The 20058-nt window shown below is 38.9% G+C and overlaps 1 long non-coding RNA gene across 6 annotated transcripts in view; it reads right to left on the bottom strand.

Annotated features, from left to right (window-relative positions):
* Positions 1-20058, bottom strand: part of LOC128154194 (uncharacterized) — a 72226-nt gene that overhangs the window by 15592 nt on the left and 36576 nt on the right. For 5 of the 6 annotated variants that reach the window (XR_008239283.1, XR_008239284.1, XR_008239285.1 and 2 more), the window contains exon 2: positions 5014-5096. The exons of the other annotated variant lie outside the window; for it this stretch is intronic. This is a non-coding gene — a long non-coding RNA (uncharacterized LOC128154194). The remainder of the gene's footprint in view (positions 1-5013; positions 5097-20058) is intronic. 6 annotated transcript variants of the gene reach the window in all.

Below are 20058 nucleotides of genomic sequence, written 5' to 3'. Positions count from 1 at the left end.
AGCTGTTTATTGACAGGTCACTCTTCCAATTCTGAATAATTTCAGAGTTACATCTAGTAATAATTACAAAAGGTGGTTCTAGCATGGCAAAACCAAATATACTTCATAAATTCACTTAGGATTCAGTGAGCCTGAGGCAAAGCAATGAGGATAAAAAGAATGTGTCTTAGGCAGTGTCTTCAGTTCCCCAACCTCCAAGCACAAGGGTATCTGAAGGTCTTTGCTTAAGTTTCTGTTGCATTTTAAAGTCTTTAAAGGGCCTGCTGCATTCTGTAGCACTACAGCTAAACTTGAGGTTTCTTGACACATTATTGTCAAGTGCATTGAGAAAGATGTTTCTTTGTGTAAAAATGTATGCATACATCCTCCCGTGTTGTCCTCAGTGGAACATCTCTTCCACATTAAGGGGCCTGTGTAAGATACAGTTGAGTATATCAAATACTCAGCTGTGGAAATGTGCGGATGTTTCATCATCCAGTTTGTACGTAAAATTACTAAATTACATGCATCAGCATGAGGAATAAATGGACAATTTGAAAGCCTGGAAAAAAGTGGGCCAACCATCACATGTCACTAGTATGGCTGTCAGTAGAAAATACAGTTTGGGGCACAGGCAGTGACTATAGCCAAGTTTCACTTTGAAACATTGGCTTGCTATATGAGGCCAGTGAATAAAAGGTCATTGGAATTTCAACTTCAAATTCAATCAATTAATTCCTTCAGGCCAGTTAAATGATTGCAAATTAGAAATATGAATAAGACCTTGTATCGTGTAGAAAAATCACTCCAGCATAGCTGCCATAAATTTGAACTACTTACATTCATAGAAATGTAGTGGAACCTTATCTGTGTTTGTTCTTAGGATCATATGAAAATTCAGGTTGTAAAGGACCTATGGAGGTCTCTAGGCTCCTGCTCAAAGCAGGGTCAGGAATAAGGTCAGACCAAGTTACTCAGAGCTTGTGAAAAGGAATTCAAGAAAGAAACCTTTAAGTGAAAACCAAGGGGCAAAATATCCCTTCCGCCTTGATTCCACCACTGCCACTGCTTAAAAGACTGTAGAGAACTAACCTTAAAAGTACATTTCCAGCAGTCTTTTGTAACCTGTATTAATTTATTTGGTTCAGATTATATAAAATCCCTTGTAAAGGAAGTCATATGTATTAATAGGAGAATAGATTTAACGTCTGGGTAAAAAAAAAGAAATACAGCTTGCTATTATTTGTGACATTCATTAAAATAATCTAATGCTGACAAATTTGAAAAGTGATCTTTTGTCTCTAGTGTTTTGATGACAAAATACTGCTTAATATGTTTTTTTCATTTACTAAATGCTTCAGAGAGCAGCATGAAAGTGCAATAGAAAATTAAAGATTTATATTTGTGACAACTGTTGCTTTAAAGCACAGCCCTTTGAGGAAATAATCTGAATTCTGCTGCTTCAAACTGATGTGCTGTAGTAGCGTATTTTGGAAACAATAAGCAGGATGAGAACCTGCCTACTTTGTACTAGGTTCCTTTTGACAAGCATTCCAAAGACTGCAGTTTCAAAGCACAAATGAGAAAGATTGAAGCACACGAGGGACATACTCTACTGCCCCCTTAGTATGTGAAAGCAGGGAATTGCCCTTCTCATCTCATTTTTTGCACACAGCGTTGCTGTTCCAATACATATAATCAATGCTAAGAGGTTTTGTTTGGAATAAAATATATTTGTACAGGAGCACAACTGCTTTCTGCTCTGCATAGTTCTCTGTCCCTTTCTTGATGCTCTTGTAGCCTAAGGCACTAACAAACAGGAAATTATAGAAACGGAGTTGGGCAAATTGCTTAACTTCTGACTCACACGCTCTGGAATTATCTGTATCTTCGCATTCACTGCAAACCATCAAAACAAATGAAGTCTGGTGAAACAGCACATTAAATGGCCAAACTGGAAATGAAGGACCTTCCTCATTTTAAAAAATTTTAAGTGGTCACACTGCATCTCTTCCACGAGTTGTTATTTCAATGTCAGATGAGGAAGGTCAATCTGTCAAAGCATGAGGTAGAGAGTCTGGGGGGGATCCCAACAGTTAGCAGCTATTTGGCCAACTATTTAAAATTTGGCAGTTAAATGGGTAACTCTTGGGTGGTGGACAATGAACAGGAGGAAGAGCTCGCACATCTCATACTGATCCAAGTTATTTGGAAAAAAAACACTGGACTGAATTCACCTCTGGCATGAATGGGAATACTTTTATAGAGAATAATGCAGTAACAAAACAGTTGAGGTTTTTGTCTGTTGTGAGCTGAGTTTATTGTGCTCAAGAACATTCACTGTACTACTCTTCTGTGGCCTAACTCTTCTTTGTACCAATTTATACTTTTACCTTTCACGGTACCCTCTGGCAACAGAATACCTATTATCCTTCTATTTGCTTGTTTTAAGCACCTACCAGACAATTTAGGTGGGAGCTTGTATTTCTTGCACTGCAAGAATTACAGAAATAATCGCTCCCCACTTTTACCTTCTCTGTGTTTGCTGACTTAACCGTCTCTGGCTTATAGCTCTGATCGTCCTTGTCATCGATCCTGTACAGCTTTCTTATTTCTGAAATAATTATTTTTAAGATGGGCCACCCAGTATTACTGCACACAATGTTCAAGACAAGGACATAGGAGGAACTATAAATAGCTAAAAACCTAAAGCTTAGAAAAGGACCAATGTTATTCTGTAGCTTGGCTTCCTTGGGGACACAAGCTTGAGTGGACAATGAGCCCTTTCACAGAACCAGATCATGGTTGAGGTTGGAAGGGACCTCTGGAGGTCATCTTGTCCAACGCCCCGCTCAAGCAGGGACACTACACCTGGTTGCCCAGGACTGCGTCCAGACGGCTTTTGAATATCTCCAAGGATGGAGACTCTGCAACATCCCTGGGCAATCTGTGCCAGTGTTTGGTCACCCTCACAGTGAAAAAGCGTTTCCTGATGTTCAGATGGAACCTTCTGTGTTTCAGTCTGTGCCCATTGCCTCTTACCCTGTCACTGGGCACCAGTGAAGAGCCTGGCTCCGTCTTCTTTACTGCCTCCCTTCGGATATTTGTACACATTGATGAGATGCCCCTTGAGCCTTCTCTTCTCGGTCCCAGTTCTCTCAGCCTTTCCTCATAGGAGAGATGCTCCAGTCTCTTAATCATCTCAGTGGTCCTTCACTGGACTCTCTCCAACAGCTACCTCCGTATCTCGCTTATAATGGGGAACCTGAGAGTGCTTTCCACTAGCATGGCCCAATCCTGCAGCTACCCATTTTTGATTTAGCTGGCCTGCATCAGGAGTAAAAGCATAGCTGCATGGCTTTTGCAATTAGTAGCAGATGAAGCATCAGCTCCTGCAGTTTGCTCCCCTCCAACACTGCAGGACTGCATAAGCATCCATGTCAGTGTATCCTTGTGGACACCACATACTCTTCCCATGTCTCATTGCCTTGCTCCTATTCCGATACAGAAAAAAAAATCAGTTGCATTTGTTGTATTTTTATATCATTTTAACAGTGCCACCTATGAATCCCAGATGATTCTATGCTGAAAAAGCCACATACTCCCAATAGGAAACAGGAATGGGCTCTGGTGAGAATCTATATATCTTATGCCAAATGGAATGCTGAAAGATCATTTTAATGGAAGTTTATTACTGTAGAAAAGTGACCTGTTAGCAAAGATATTTTCTAGTTGCCATGAGAATTTGTTAATACTGCCCCCTGAGGATTGACACTGAACCCCTACAGCCTTTGAATTTTGACAATAAAGCTAGGAAAGAAAAAAAGTTTACTACATATTGTATAATTATTTTTTTAATCTCTTTTTTTTTTTAAGAGAACCTGTCAGATTGTGTTTTAAAAAGTTGCGACATAAATTCTTAAGGGTGGGGAAAATGTTACATCTCGTTATATTGATTTGATCATAGCCAACATCAGTTCTAATGATGGAGCTGAAAGAACCTTTTTTCTCTCTACCTGTCCATGCCTGCTAATCTGGTCCCTTGATACGGAAGTGAGAGATGAGATATTAGTTATTACTTCATGCTAGCTTGATTCTAAAAAGAGATCCCATCCACATCAGAATATCCACCTAGAAAAAGACTTTTCACAATAACTTTCTGAAGTATCAGAGCCCTAACTAAATGAGTCATTACGCAGTATTATAGTTCCTCTGACAGACAAAACGAACAAGCAAGCAAGCAAACAAAAACCCTGAAATCAAACAGGAAGGTTCTAACTACCATCTTGTACTACCTCCAGTTCTAGTCTGAAAGCATTCCTTGACCCCACCTCCTCAGGATTTAGAATTTGGATTAGTCAGTTTAAACATACAGCTAGAAAAATGCCAATTTTCTTAATGAAAATAAAATAAGACCATAAGCCTAAGAAGTAGGAAAACAAAGAATCTTGTTATATGGGTACAGAGATTGATGCTAAATGCATGTTTATGTATCATGTCAATTTCTGAAGAACATAAATACTGCCTTACCATATACCAGTCCTATTGCTTAATCTAAGTTATTTGCCTTCCATCTGCACAGGTTGAGCTGTATATATATATATATATAAAAAATATATATGTTATATATATTTTATATATATGTATTCTAGAATACAAAAGTTACTCTATTGTATGGTTTCAGCAGGCTGATTCTCTGCTGAAAATCAATGGATGACTCAAAGCAAAGACAAAAGGCAGCCTTGTGTGAAAGTCTCGAGAATACTGTGTAACACCCTGCTGCCCAAGGCACTCACACGCATTACAGCACCCATTTAAGTTAACTTGAAAGAGTGCAAAGGATATTTTCATCTTTATTTTGCTCGATAGGACCAAGTGGCACTATGTATGTTTCAATAATGCATTTATTCTTTCAAAAAGAAGTTTGACATCCACACAGATACATTAAAGCGGCCTTAACCGAGCAGACAGAATTGTGCATTCCTTTCCTTGGATGCTGCTTTTGCAAATAGCAATAAAGAAGAACTTACGTACCATCAGCCCCAGGAAGCTCCTTTGTTGCTGGGGGTACTTGCCTCTTTCTGGGAGAAAGGCACTTCTTTGTGCACTTCCCTCCCCTGAAAATAACACACACTGTGAGTAGATAAGCTCAAAGAGGATGAGAATATTTCACTGCTTTGTTTACTTTTGTTTGTGAGAAATATACTTCAAAACACACGTCAATACGATTTGCCTCAGCAAGCTGGTGTCTCCTGCTGGCTATCACAGTAAATCCACTTACAAGAGCAATGAGTTTACTCTTTTTATTTCAAAGACCTTTATGTATAGAACATTATAATCAAAACTCTTCAGGTAAAAGTGACTGAAAGGGAATGACTTTTTTTTCTTCTTCCAAGTGTCAGACACAAAGACAATACGATAATTCTCTTCTCTCATTGCTAACTGGGATGAACATTTGGGAGAAATGTATTCAAAAATATTTCTGTATGTGAAAACACGTTTGTCACCTGGGAATTAGCTATGCCTATTTGTTACAGTGACCAACCAGACAGTGACCAGATTTTAATTCACCGAGAACCTTGCACTGTGCTATGCATAAATTAAAGTGTCACTAAAGCTTGCATGAGCAGGAACTAACCTGTCCAATAGGATACTGGGTCATGGTGTAAGAAACTTCAATTCTTATTCCCAACCTGTTTTCAAATACACATGTGCGCACACATAATGAGTAGATGTAACCTCATTGCTAAGCCTTGCAATAAACATTGCTAAATTTTGTAAGAGATGTACGAAGAAACTTCCCTTACCAAGTAAGTATACTAAGTAAACTTCCCTTTGTTTTCAATTTTCAAATCCAATATGTTTATAGGAGCTATTTAAATTCCCCCGTCATCTTCTCAGTAGTAACTCCATGCAGTTTTTCTAGCTGTTGCATAAAAACCAACAAAACAGGACCAAACCACTTGTCTCTTGCTGTAGATTATGACATTATGCTAAACTGGCACTGATGAGAAACAGGACCACAGGTACTCAATACATTTCATGCATGAGAGTTGGCTCCAATTATTTTTTATGAAGCACTGTAACTAAGGACCACTTCATACAGTTTTTAGTCCAGCTGGTGTTAGGGTTACAGAAAGCAATGGGACTTTGGGAGTTTGGTGTGTGCTACTGGGAATATGTACTGGTAAACTATTCTGCGTCCTTTTTTAAGTGCACCTGTAAGAATGTATTTATTCAGAATTTCTTACAAGGAATGATGACAGAGAAGCAACATCTCTGGCAGAATAAAGCTTGAGCACTGTAATGAAAAGACCGCTCTTTTCATTGCAAGTTTTGTCGAAAGTTGATCGAAGATACGCATTTAACTTGTACATAGCTCAGAATACAAAGATCAGCATGCTGGTTAATCCCAAATTATTGATTAAATTTAAACTATGGGAGGTTTTTCAGGAGGTCAGATTGACTGCGGCATACTAGATTAGCTTTGGCAGACAGCAAATACAAGGCTGAATTGCTTTTTCCAGTCAAGTGATCTGAACATAGGCCACCGATCTAGCAAGCGCACAGTTTGTTAAAAAGTGTGTGTTTTTAAACTAACAGCCACAAGCAGCCAGTCAACTCAGGTAGGATAGTATTTAAGAGCATAGTAAAAAGACGCTTAATTCGTCCTAAATTGCAGTGAGCTTACAGTCTATTAATTCGCATAACCAACACAGAATACCACGACAGTATTAGTACAGCCTCTGGAAAAACTTGTCTCATATGTACAATGGTGACCTGCTTTGATAGTTATTTTTGGCAAGTTGTATCTAATCTATAGTCTGACATTAGTAAATTGACTCATAGCTTATAACCAAAAAATGGGGTTTGGTTACAGTTTTGCATAAGCATGCTTTCATTTTTAAAGGTTGGCAAAGACTTACTTAATAGCAACATGCTTAACTAAGACACTGGCCAGATTCTTCTAAGATCCATACTTGCATTATGATAAGGGAAGTTCCCAGATTTTATTTCTAGCCCTTACACTGAAACTAGCCTGTGGCACAATCTGTCACAGCATAGAAATCAATACAAAGTCATGCTCCTGTTTGTCAATTCCATTTGATGGTCCACGCTGTACTACCAGCATTGACCATCAAGGGACAAAGTAACGGAAATGCACCTGAGAGTCTGGAACAAGAGCACCTGCAGGATTGCTGTCAGAGGTGTGCCACTGATGAGAAATTTACAGAGCAAGAGAAGCAATCTGCCTACTGATACACACCTATTGTATACCCCTTTAATCCAGACAGACCTCATGCATATTGCTGATAACTCCTCTTTCATTAAATAGCCCTCTCATTTGACCATAGTGCCACAATAGCCTGCTCTTGCCATGCTCCTTATTGCCTAGACTTAGAGCTAGTGCTCAATCAGTTTCTCCCAAGCCCAGGAGTCATCTTACCACATCCTTGTCATAATTCACCTGCCACCTCCTGTAAGTATTGATAGAGGTCTTACAGCTGTTTTCTACAATTTAACCTTCTAGACATAACATTCCAGCAGGAAGGCCAACTGTCTCCCACAAAGCTAGTCTTCTAAGCCAAAACCAGCATGGCTCTGGGATAATAGCAGCACTGTTTTAAGAATGCACTTCAACTAAACCCAAGTTCTAGAGTCCTTCCTCTCCAGAGGAGCATGTGATCTACTGGCTGCAGCTTATACCCAAGTATTCCAGTTGTTAATAAGGTCAAAAATAAAATCCAAGAAGCTTTGATGCTAAAAAAGCTCCCCCTTGTCATCAATACATTTTCAAGGCCCCTACCTGGAACTAACGCCTCTCTGAGGGCTGTGTAGATACAAATCTGCCACCCACAGCTGCCTTCTATCCTGAACTTACCTTAAACCAGTTTTCCAGCTCCCTTTTCAAGAGCAGAGCCAGTCATCTCCGGGTGTGCCTGCTCCTTCCAGGTGCAGCCATAAAGGGCAACTAGAGCCATTCAGTACTGATTGGCAAGGTTTTTCATGCATATGGCTTAAATATTATCTCACTCATATAGGTAGGTTAAGTGAAAATACCAGCATGGTATTCCTCAGCCTTAGGGCCCTCAAAAACCTGCTAAGAGACATAACAGACCTTAGAACATACAGACACAGAACAGAGGTGTAAAAAGACTCATGAAATAAACAGTGACAGGATCACTGCTGAAAGCCTGGCCAAGGAAGCACAAAGAGGACAGCTACTTCTGTGTTCTAAGAAGTCTTTTCCTTTAAGTGTTGCTCAACTGCCTAGTCTATGTCAGCATGATAGAATTCTATGCGCCTTATATGGTTTGCTCTGAAATGGATGGTTCTTTTAATGACTTCACAGATTTTTTCATCCTATAATCACATAAAAACATTTTCACATAATAGTCTTCATTAACCTAAATCATCAGTGCACATAAGAAGTATCTTTGGCCCAACTTTGCTGTGAAAATCTTCACATGGAATTATTACTAAGTGACTTTACATTTTATTTTAATTTCCAGTATATATCCTAGTCTGTTTTAGAAGACAGAATGCCTTGCTTAGCACCTCACATTGTTCTGTTGCCTTGTACTTGAATAAAATGGGTTCCAATTATGAGACTGCTGGTCTGATGCTGGGTTTACACCCTTTCTGGGGAAACACAAACAGGGTTATAAAAAGCCTGGTAAGGGAACCAGATCCTGATAGGCTAGACAGAATTCCCTCCCTCCCCCCTTTTTAGAGTTCCAAATGGTGAAAAGAAACTCAGGAAGTCTTCCACTTGTTTGGCAACTAACAGAAAAATATTTCTGTTTGCACTTAGTAACACTCTGAATCAGAATTTTTAGTACCAAATCAGTTTACAGAGTCTATCCTGTTACTCCAAGCTCTCTGGAACAGTTTTACTCTGGCTTCTTGAGAAATTTTTCAGGAGACTCCATTCAAGGAAAGATCTCCACAGCTTCCCTTTGGGATACTGCTCTTTCAGAGTATCTTGCTTGGTTTTTTTTTAAATAAATTGAAAGGAAAGACAGCAATAAAAATACCTCCACAATTAACATGGGAAAATGGAAATACTACACTTATGTAAAATGACTGTAGTATGTTGGGGTTTTTTGCTTTATGATAGAAAACAGATCTGTACTATCTGCACACAAAAATGAGAACATTATTATTTTCAGTCTCTAATATTATATTATACAGGAAGGATTCCTAAATGATGAGCTTAATTCGTACACTTATTAAAAAGCATAAAGTAAATGATTAACGTAGAAATGGGTAAAGTGTAAAGTTTGTACCTTCTCAGAAGTATGGCTGCCCTCTAAACTGCCATCTGAATTCACAGTCTCTCATCTAGTGTGACTTAGAATTAAAGCAAGGAAGTTAAGATCTGATGTTGCTTCAGTTCAATAGAAAGACGTTAATTGTGGATCCTGATCATATTCTGTAACTATCTGAAAACTTCTTGCCTTATTAAAAAACAAAGAATGGTAAAAGGAAATAGCTGGTAAAACAGTTTCAAGGCAGCTGCCTAGAATTTTTCATGGTAATTAGCTCAGTTCATAGACTTCAAAAATATAAACAAGACTCATTAAATACAGAAGAATGACATTTCCTACATTCATAAAACTACAGATCAGCATTTGTAAGCCCTCATGAAGGCATCTAGCCCTCTTCCTAATTAGATATGGTAGTTTAAAACCTAAAAAAAAAGGGGGGGGGCGCGCAGATATCTGTGGTTGATTTATCAATTATGGCATTTTCTATTAGACTAAAATGATGCATATAGGCTTTGAAATACATAATCCCAAAGCCAGTTTCTGTAGTTATGAAAAAAGGGCTATGCTTACAACAAATTTAGTTTCATGTTCTGGTATTCCACTTGACTATCTCCTCAGTATAAGGGATGTGGCCTGAGGCCAAAGTCATGATAGTGAGCTATATATAACACCGGCAAAAAACCAAGTATAGAATTCTCAAAGGAACTGGAAAAAAAAAAAAATCCTGTATGCATACATGCATTAATAAATTTGAATGGTAAGTCTACCTCACAATTCTCATGCTGTACCTTTCGTAAGACCTCTAGCAGATAACTGAAACCTTAAGCAAAAGTTCACATATGGTTTATGAAAACATACATAAAAACAATTGTCTGCTTACCTACAAGGAACATTTCTGATTGTCCTTCAATCACGAGAATGATTCTCTATGGGCTATGTGAATCTCGGGCTGAGTCTTGGCTGATTACAAAAAGCTGCACATGTGCATAATGAGACCTGCTGTTAAATGGCAACTTCCCACTGGAGAACAAAGTGCTGTGCTCACAGACATTTTGTACTTTGGCAAGCTCAGTCATCAGTGAAATGACATTTAATTATTTTTTTTTGTATCTAGAAGAGTAATTGGGTGAGCAGCACCCATCAGACTCCAAGCTTCCCATCTCCATAAGACAGAAATATACTTAGCAGCTATCCTGAGAGGAAACTGGAGATAACTTGGCACTGTGCTGTAGTAGCAACACATCACTGCTTTTGAATTGCAGAACTGAGTTCAAAGAGACAAACTGCTTTGCCCTACTACTGGAGGGCAGAGAGCACACACTTAGAAGACAATTACACAATATTTGTCATTTAAAAAAAAAAAAAAGACTGCAGTGGAAGCACTGAGACCTCCAACACAGTAAAAAAATTAGAAGCTAAATACATTTTGAGCAAAAATGGTTATGTCTTGACTATGTCATGTAACGCACTACTGCAGAAATCTCCAACATAGCACAGAACAGGTGTGTTCATATCAGTGTGGTATTGAGCAGGAGTTCATTACAGCTGAGCTGCTCTTAAATCCTGCGCTCTGATTAAGATATTGCGTGGGCACACCTTGTCACAGCTGTGGACTGCTCAGGCACCCGTAACTCAAGCCTGCGCTTGTACCAACGATTCTTGTAGTTTGGCTAAACTGGAGCAAAAGGGGTGGAAAGACACAATAATTGTTTACAAATAAACATTTATTAAAAGGGAAAATGTAAACAGTTAAACAACTGAACAGGTATTGAAGAGAAATCAATGAGACAACTGAACATGGACGAACTTTCAAAGGAACTGATGGACACATGTAGTTGACAAAACACTCAACACCATTACGTGGCAATTATTTCAATATTGGTATTTGATTTGAAAGGATGACCAGGCAGGTCTAACTTCTCTCTTTACTAATTTCCATCTAAGTTCTCTCTCTCCTCTTTTTTGAGTTGTATTAGGATGACATTTCAAATATCAGTGCTCTGCATGAATTTCAGAAGCAACTTGTGCCAGTGGGAAGGGAGACATACAGCATCTGAATGAACACGACGGAGCTGGATCAAAATTGCAGCCTCGTGTTTTCTTCTGAATGCTTGCTGTTCTCCTTTCAGATCTGGAAAGTTGCAGATTGACATATCTCTGGATTTTTTATGTTGTGATTTTTGTCTCCTAGGATCTATGCCCTACTGGTTCTGGGAAAGTTGTGACCTCTGCATTTTTAATTAGAACTCCTAACTTTTTCCATAGCAACATATTTTGATGTTGCAAATACAGAATCTGTCAAACCAAACTACTTCTGGTCAGATGAAATCCAAATACATATAAATACTGAGCAGCAATACGATGTGTGATATGACACAGTTAAGAAAAAAATTAAAAGAGACAGCAAAAGAGGGATGGAAGTCTCGGCTTTGGTTACTTTATAAGTTTGATCTTAGAAATTAATGAATCAATACAAATATGAAAGAATTACATTGCATGCTGAACTGGTTTAAATGAAGAATTCTTAAAACTAATTTCCTTGCAGTTGAAAACGGATAAAATCCAGCTGTCTGATTGGTGTGCCAGTACTCACATGGTACAGAGGAAGTGAACTATCCTCAGGAAATATTCTAGATGTGGAAAAAGCCTTACCCTCAAGGATGAACCGTATAAGCAGGCGGTGAAAGAAAAAGAAACCCTCTGCAACAAAACCTAAGCTCAGATATTAACACACCCAGGAATAATGCAATTTTATATGATGGGTTAAGAAAAATGCAATTCAATATGATGGGTTAAGAAAAATAATTTAGTATAATACAGCAGCTATAGATGTTATTTTTTCAAAAACATTTATTTATGATCCATACCTTACATGTGCCAAAAAATCATAGAATCATAGAATAGTTCAGGTTGGAAGGGACCTTAAAGATCATCTAGTTCCAACGCCCCTGCCATGGGCAGGGACACCTTCCGCTAGACCAGGTTGCTCAAAGCCCCATCCTACCTGGCCTTGAACACTGCCAGGGATGGAGCATCCACAGTTTCTCCAGGCAACCTGTTCCAGTGCCTCACCACCCTCACAGTGAAGAATTTCTTCCTTACATCTAACCTAAATCTACCCTTTTTCAGTTTAAAGCCGTTACCCCTTGTCCTATCACTTCATGCCCTTGTGAAAAGTCCCTCTCCGGCTTTCTTGTAGGCCCCTTTAGGTACTGGCAGGCTGCTGTAAGGTCTCCCTGGAGCCTTCTCTTCTCCAGGCTGAACAACCGTAACTCCCTCAGCCTTTCCTCACAGGAGAGGTGTTCCAGCCCTCGGATCATCTTTGTGGCCCCCCCTCTGGACCCGCTCCAACAGGTCCTTGTCTTTCCTGTGCTGAGGACCCCAGAGCTGGGGGCAGAACTGCAGGTGGGGTCTCACCAGAGTGGAGTAGAGGGGGAGAACCCCTCCCTCGACCTGCTGGTCATGCTTCTTTGGATGCAGCCCAGGATATGGTTGGCTTTCTGGGCTGTGAGCACACATCGCCGGGTCATGTTGAGCTTCTCGTCAACCAATACCCCCAAGTCCTACATTTCCTTCAATATTTAATATTGGAAATATTAATATATTAATATATTAATTGTTATTGTATTAATTCCAATATCTATTGGCAATATTAATATATTTATATTAATGTGTTAGTATATATTTCCTTCGATATTTAATAAAGAAATATTAAATATTTCCTTCAATAAGAAAAACTAGGATTTTTTGTCATTCAGATACACTATTTATGTGTTACTATAATTCATTCACTGATTCTCAATTACAGACATTTTTTGATATTACCGTTCTTGACATCTGTGTGAACTTTTTTAACATACTTCAGTGTCAGTAGATTTGCGCAGAATAGTGCTTCCTGTCACCTTTTTCTTGTAATTAACAAGAAAGGCACTACCAAATTTCCCCTCTAATATGAAAAAGTCTTAGACAAAAATAATATTATTTCTTGATTAACCAGACTTTTGCTCACTCTTACCACAGTCGGTTACTTATGTTTCCTTTTCCTGCTTTAAGCTAAGATATGGCTTCAGACTAAGAAAGCATCTTTTAGTGCCACTACCGATACCACGCAAGACAATCACCCTTCTGCAAGGATACCCATATCTAATTCATTGTCAGGCCAGCAGCCAAGAGATATGAATGTGCTCATTAAGGTTTTTAAAACAGATGTTGAACTGCGTGAACATCTTCAAGATGAAAAGGCAAACACCAATGTGGGAATAGCTGGTTTGGGGTTTTTTCCCTCTGGTTAGCGTTAGACACGATTACTATCCCTTTGTCTATTCCGTCTGCTTCCACTTTCCATAAAGAACACTGGAATATTAAGTTAAACTTAGTGTGTTTTAACCTTGCATTGCAAATAAGGCCTTCCTGGGGTTCCTGAATCTGCCACTATCACAGGCACCCTGCCTGAGTGTGTGTCAGGGAAGAGGGGCACAAAACCACAAGTTTTCCTTCCAGATATCTGATATTTCCCCTCATGTCTCTCTGGTATAAAAGAAAACTGACTAGGTTCAACATTCCAGAAAATGTACTTTGGTAGCCTGCAAGACTGTCTAAACAGAGTATGAAAATAGATGACATTACTTACATGATTTAGATTTTATATGTTAAAATGAAATGCTCTATTGGTATAAACTCTCCTACAATTGTCAGAAGAGGTAATTCTTCAAATTAAATGCTTCATCTCACCAATTTAACAACAAAAAAAAACACTGCTGTGAAAGCTTTGATTTCAAAAAAACTCAACATTTTTTAATCTATTTAAAAACAAGATGGAACAATGTAATAAATCTACTGCTACATATAACATTAATTTAAGCAATCTGACAACTAGTTTGCTGGTATTATATATGAGATACAGAAGGAGCATCACTATATTTACATGTGCCTCACCATATTATTTTTAAAAAACAAATAGTAAAACCAGAATGTTTTGGAGTTAGAGAAACAAAATTTCCAGGATTTTGCCTTCCACGTGTAGACTGTTCAACACAGTCTACAACTGTGCACAGCATATGCAGCACACAGGCATGTCTTCTGTCTAAGCCACTTGGTGAGCGAAGTTGAAACTGACACTGCTTTTACAAAAACGGCAGCGTTCATTCACTTTCTGTGTTTGCAGTTTTCCCAGCTATTTCCATAGATCCTGGCTGCCTCATGGGTTCTAAGGATGCCATAACCTTGAACAGTCTTATAAATCTAGAGGGGGAAATGATCTGTCTCTTGTCTTGAGCAGAGCGCCTAGGATAATGTCTATGGGGCTTTACCAGTGAAGCTGCTGAAAAAAGAGCCAGGATTCAGGGGTCCCTGACCTTTCCCAGCCCTCCTCCACCAGTATCAGCCTGTAGCCTGCTCTGTAGAAGTTTCTGTTCACCCAGGGAGCAAAATTAGAAATCTTCTCCAGGGACACTCTCACTTTTTTCCACCAAGCCACTCATCAGTCCAATGAGGCATGGAAACCAGAAAGAAAAAAGTCAGTTAAAAAAATGTATGTCACTCAATAAGTATTTCCCACAGGAGAGTGTAAAAGCCCAGACATGCACAGAGAATCTAACACTGCCTCGTCAGCAGATCCCTACCCTTCACGCTTAGCCCTTTGGTGTTCGGAGTGCGCTGTAAGTAACAGTGTAGAACCAGTGCCAAGCACTTTCCTGGTGATCCATACATCTATGAAGCATGTATGTGTAAATATGTTTAAACTGAGTAACATCAGCACTTAACAAGTGTTCAGATCCTCTCCCCCCCAACGTTCATACAAATGTGCATGGCATTTCATTAATGGCGTATTTTCTCAAAAAATTTTTGGACATGACTGTTATGCAAGGCCTTTTGAAGGCTAATGATAACCGCTATTGTTTCTTGGAAAAAACTCCTGGTTAGTATAGTCTCATTTTTATCATAAGTCACCACAGACCAAGGTAACATTGATAAATGTGGAGAATTTTTCAATAAACTAAGTATCAGATATTAAAACTAACCAACTGCAGTACACTATTTTTTTTTAGTTCAATTCACTAGTTGTTGGGTTATGATTAGCCTTTCTTAAGTGAAACCTATGAAACAGTTTGTCTATCCAATTTTTGCGACTGCTTCAAATTCCCGTCACAGGTTCTCCACAGGGAGGATGTGAGGTTTAGAGAGATTTTGCACCACCTAGTGAGCCACTGATGCCTGCATCAGCCAGAGGGGACACAGCTGCTAGCATGGATCTCTAGGTGTGTTTTGAATGGGTAAAATGCACTCTCAGCACAAAATTCACGGAAGGTCTGGATCTGCTGTCCCAGAAACACAGGTATGCTAATGTTCTTTCAGCAGCACAGTTCCAGCCTCCGCACCGTGAGCATCTCCTCTGTTTGCTTTAAAAGTATTTCCTGCTGGTGCTGCTAGACCCACCTAGTGCTTGTAGAGGCCACTATCCCACTGGCTCCTGGGGGCAGCTACATTATGTGCATGGAGGTCTGAAACTGTAATACACTTTCCTGCATGAATGTGTGAAGACACAACGAAAGCCACAGTCTGCATGCTCTGCTCAGTGGGCTCTCGCCACAGCAGGGAAAAGCCTGGTCTCAACATGTCTGATTAGAGTACAGCACAAGCCATAACACAAGCCTGCTCTGGGCTGCGACTACATACAAGCCACAATATTTTGCCTTAAGTAATCACAGAATATCTCAAATTGGAAGTGACCCATAAGGATCATCGAGTCCAACTCCCTGCTCCACGCAGGACTACCTAAAACTAAATCATATGACTAACAGCGTTGCCCAGAAATATATATATATATATGTAATGATATATAATAGATATATATTACATGGAATATAATGTAATATGTATAATATTATATTATACATTATATGCTATATATTATGTTATATATTATGTCTATGTAATCACCAGAAATACAACAGAATATAAAAACTACTCTCTCACTGTTAGAAATCCTTGTACTACAGTAAGTATCCACTATTTTTCTGTACCCTTTTACTCTTTTTTTTGTGCTTACACTGAGAGTCATAGGTACCTCAGGTAGCGAGCTACTCTCTGCTCACAGCTTTAAGTGCTGGTGCACTGTTTGTCCAGAACTGAATAGTATAAAAGCCATATGTAAATAAGCAACACGGAAGTAGGGTTTCCCTCCTCGACTCAACTCTCTGTGGAGGCAAAAAACTTGAATGGAAAGAAAATGTCCACCTTCAACTGTCTTGTTCAATGTAAAAGCCGCAAAATTCATAATGGGATTTCCTTTTTCAATAAATTCCATATTACACTGTGGCAAGTAAATGTAACAAATATTTAACTTCCCTCCAACACAAAGTGCCTTCACATATAATGAATCAGACCAAACATCTGTTTAGCTAAATATCTTGTTTCCTACAATAATGTCTAAAGGGTAACCACGGAGGTGTATAAGATTAGGACATTCATGTATTAAAGGGCTCCGGAATATTCTCTCACCCTCCAGAAACTTGCATTTTAAGGGTTTCTTAAATCAGAAGACAGCATTGGTCCTCCCTGGATTTCCTTTCCAGGAATGTGTTCATTTTCCCTTGAACCCATACAAATTTCCCATGTTCACAACATTCTACAGCAACAGGAGGAATAGTCATCTTCTCTTTACTCTGAGAGTGGCTTTTGTTGCCCCCTACTTCTCATGTTGTAGAAAGCACACTAGCATTACCTTTGCAATGTCTCTCATGACTTAACAGAATTCTGTCAGACATCTCCCTTTTTTCCCATTATTTTACTCCTTTTCAGACTAAAGCGTTCAATTTATTAGGCTGCTTCTGCATGAAAACTAATTGCATACTCTTCATTGTCCTTCTCACCCTTCTTTAAACCTTTTCCTGTTCTACTATCTTCCTTCTGAAGCAGTGGAATGAGAACTGCACATGTGTGCACAGGGAATTTTTACAGTGACAGAATTTATTCTGCAAGTCACCTTGCTTTTTTTCACCGTTACAGAGTAATTAAAAGCAAAAACCTCCAATGACTATTACAGATATTTTTCCTGATTTTTAAGTCAGCTCAGAGCCAATTACTATAAATGTAAAATTAGGTTTTTGAGGTTTGGGGCTTTTTTATCCTGGTACATCACTTCACATTATCTACATTGACCTTTATCTTTCATTTCATTTGACACATAATGTAACAACATCCTTCTGTAATTCCTCAGGGAGATTGAAGACTAGAGCCTACTGTGAAAATGGAGTCTCCTCATTATTTTCCCATTCTCAATCACTTATGAATGCTGATGAGCCTGGGTTTAAGACCCCTGCAGGACTTCCTGGAAATTGACTATTTCATCAGGTCTTGTTGCCTACTTTCTAAACCATTCATTTCAATGTATAAGGACTCTACTCTCAGAGACCATGACAGCCTAGCGGTTTCAGTACTGAAATGTGGTTTCTGAATGATTTTAATATAGTTTCAGACTAGAAAATTTTATAATGTTTTTATTTGGTTCTATTTAAGTGCATTTCCCATTACCAGGCTTTAGCATAAACAGGATTTTGCACATCAGTTGTTCAGCAATAACTACACGACTTCTACTCCAAACAAGCGAGGTAACGAGGTAGCTTATTCTCTGCTCTGTAGAGCTGTCTTCAATGCTAAAGGCTTCTATTGAAGGATAGCTTCAGCATACCGCAAATGTGGAATTCAAGTACGCCAAAGAGAAGTATAACTAAGTAATGTTCACTTAACCAAAATTTGTCATAGTTTTAATTTACACTGTTACATTACTTAGAGAACTTATGTAATTAAACACTTTAGCAAGACAGATGTACTACTGTATGTAGTCATAGTTTACGTAGCAACATTAAATATCTGTCACTAGAGTAAGTTCAGTTCATGGAGACATCACACTAAGGACAAGTGAAATTTTACTTGAAAGTCCCCTAAAACAAGAAGAAAAAACAAGCTTTAGCAGTATATTGCTTTTGTCACTAACTAGGAACAAATAGTAAATTTCCTGTTTATAGTCAGAGAGACTGAGGAATAATTTTTACTGAAGATAACTGGTTTTACAGCTGATTCATAAATCTGCAGACTGCACGAAGTATCTGAATTATGCTTTGTCAGTAAGTGGAAACTAATGGTGTCTCCTGCGAGAAAGACAGTTGTACTCCTCCACAGCCTACAGCTGTAGTTCATATATCGTGGCAGAAAGAAAGGGGAAGGGAATGGGCAAGGGGAAGGGGAAAGGGAAGAGAGGAGAACAACAGGAGAGGAAAATGAAGAGGAATTGTGGAGCTCCTCCGCTTTCTCTGCTCTTCCATTTTGTGAGGAAAACAAATTACATAAAGATTATGAACTTCAATTCTATGCTATAATTTTACATGTATTTTTAGTGAGGAAGTTAAATCATTAAACAGCTAAATTCATAAAAAACAGTGATATCAAAATTTACCAGTGTTGCCAGTAATTTCCAGGGAAGTTCCTCTCTCAGCTGATGTAAATACTCATAGCTCTACTGAATTCTATGTGTCTTCACTTCAAATCTTTCCAGACAATTTTAAATCAATGATTGAAACACCTAAGTTTTGCATGGTTGATCTCAACTGTAGAATTCAGAACCATGTGCTAAGATTAAAGGTACCGCAACACACGAAGAACAAGGCACTCCAGAGCAACGATCGTGCCACATGTTCAACTGGCTCAGTCTAATGAGCAAAGACTACCCAAAAAGTGACAATGAGGCTAGAGCATATCTGAAAACTTACAGCTCACTGGGAACTGGGTATTTTAATCAAGTCTGTAAGGAACCATGTAGGATTCACAGACTGGAACCACTCTCTCAATATTAGGCACCTGCAACTTTATTTTCAAAATTCCCTATAGCCCCCATTCATTGGAAATGTGGCAGTGAATGCAACTGCTTGCATTACAGCATACTGCACTCATTCCCTACACTGCCTCGGTCTTTATTGCACCTATCCAGGAAGCAGGAGGCACAAGGTGAATTTCTTCTTTCTGTAAAAACATAATAACCCACATCTCCCATCTTCTGAGAGTGTTCTAACTGCCAACCTGTTATGTTAGGAGTGGGCACAAGTGCAAAGCAGAGCAAAGCAAAGCCCACCCCATTGTTTCTGAGGACCCCTAACCTACAGGCCAGTGTTAACCACATTCTGAGAACATTTGTAGGATGCAATCCCTTTGGGATCGCGAGAGGTAATCGCCACATTTCTAGAATCTGATCCGATTTACCTACTGAGAAGCTCAAGGAAGGCAACTGCTTCATTTCAGAGCCTCATGGCTCTATGTACTAAACAGCTAAGCCTTTCCAAGATTGCTGCGTCTCTAGGGAGTTAATTAAAATAAAAGAGTAAGATGACAGCTGATGGTAGTGCAGTAGATACACAAAGGTTTTTCCACATCACTATTTTAAAATTAGGTGACCAAACTTAGCCCTCTGATTTTTCTGAACTTTGAATCTGGCTCTTTATGTAAAGTCTTTTGAATATGAAAGAGCACATACAAATGTCACCTGTTATCTGGACTGGATGGGAGGTGGTATTTTTGGCAGCATTAGATTTTTATGGAACTTCTTTATGTCCAAGATTCCCTAGTATTTATTTTGTAGTTACGTGTCCGTGTCCCCTGGGAATCTTGGTCTGAGAACTTTCTGCCGTGGTTTTGTTCGGTATTTGAATTAACATTCAGTTTCTTTTTTGTGTCATGGAGTCATGCCCCCACCCCCAAGGCTGAAGTTTGGGTTTCCTTACCCCTCTTTGGAGAACTTATTATCTGACATTAATTC

Source organism: Harpia harpyja, chromosome 19 (assembly GCF_026419915.1).
Source record: "Harpia harpyja isolate bHarHar1 chromosome 19, bHarHar1 primary haplotype, whole genome shotgun sequence".
Classification (NCBI taxonomy): domain Eukaryota; kingdom Metazoa; phylum Chordata; class Aves; order Accipitriformes; family Accipitridae; genus Harpia; species Harpia harpyja.
The sequence above is the reverse complement of the archived record's forward strand: the minus strand, read 5'-3'. Positions and strand labels throughout refer to the sequence as shown.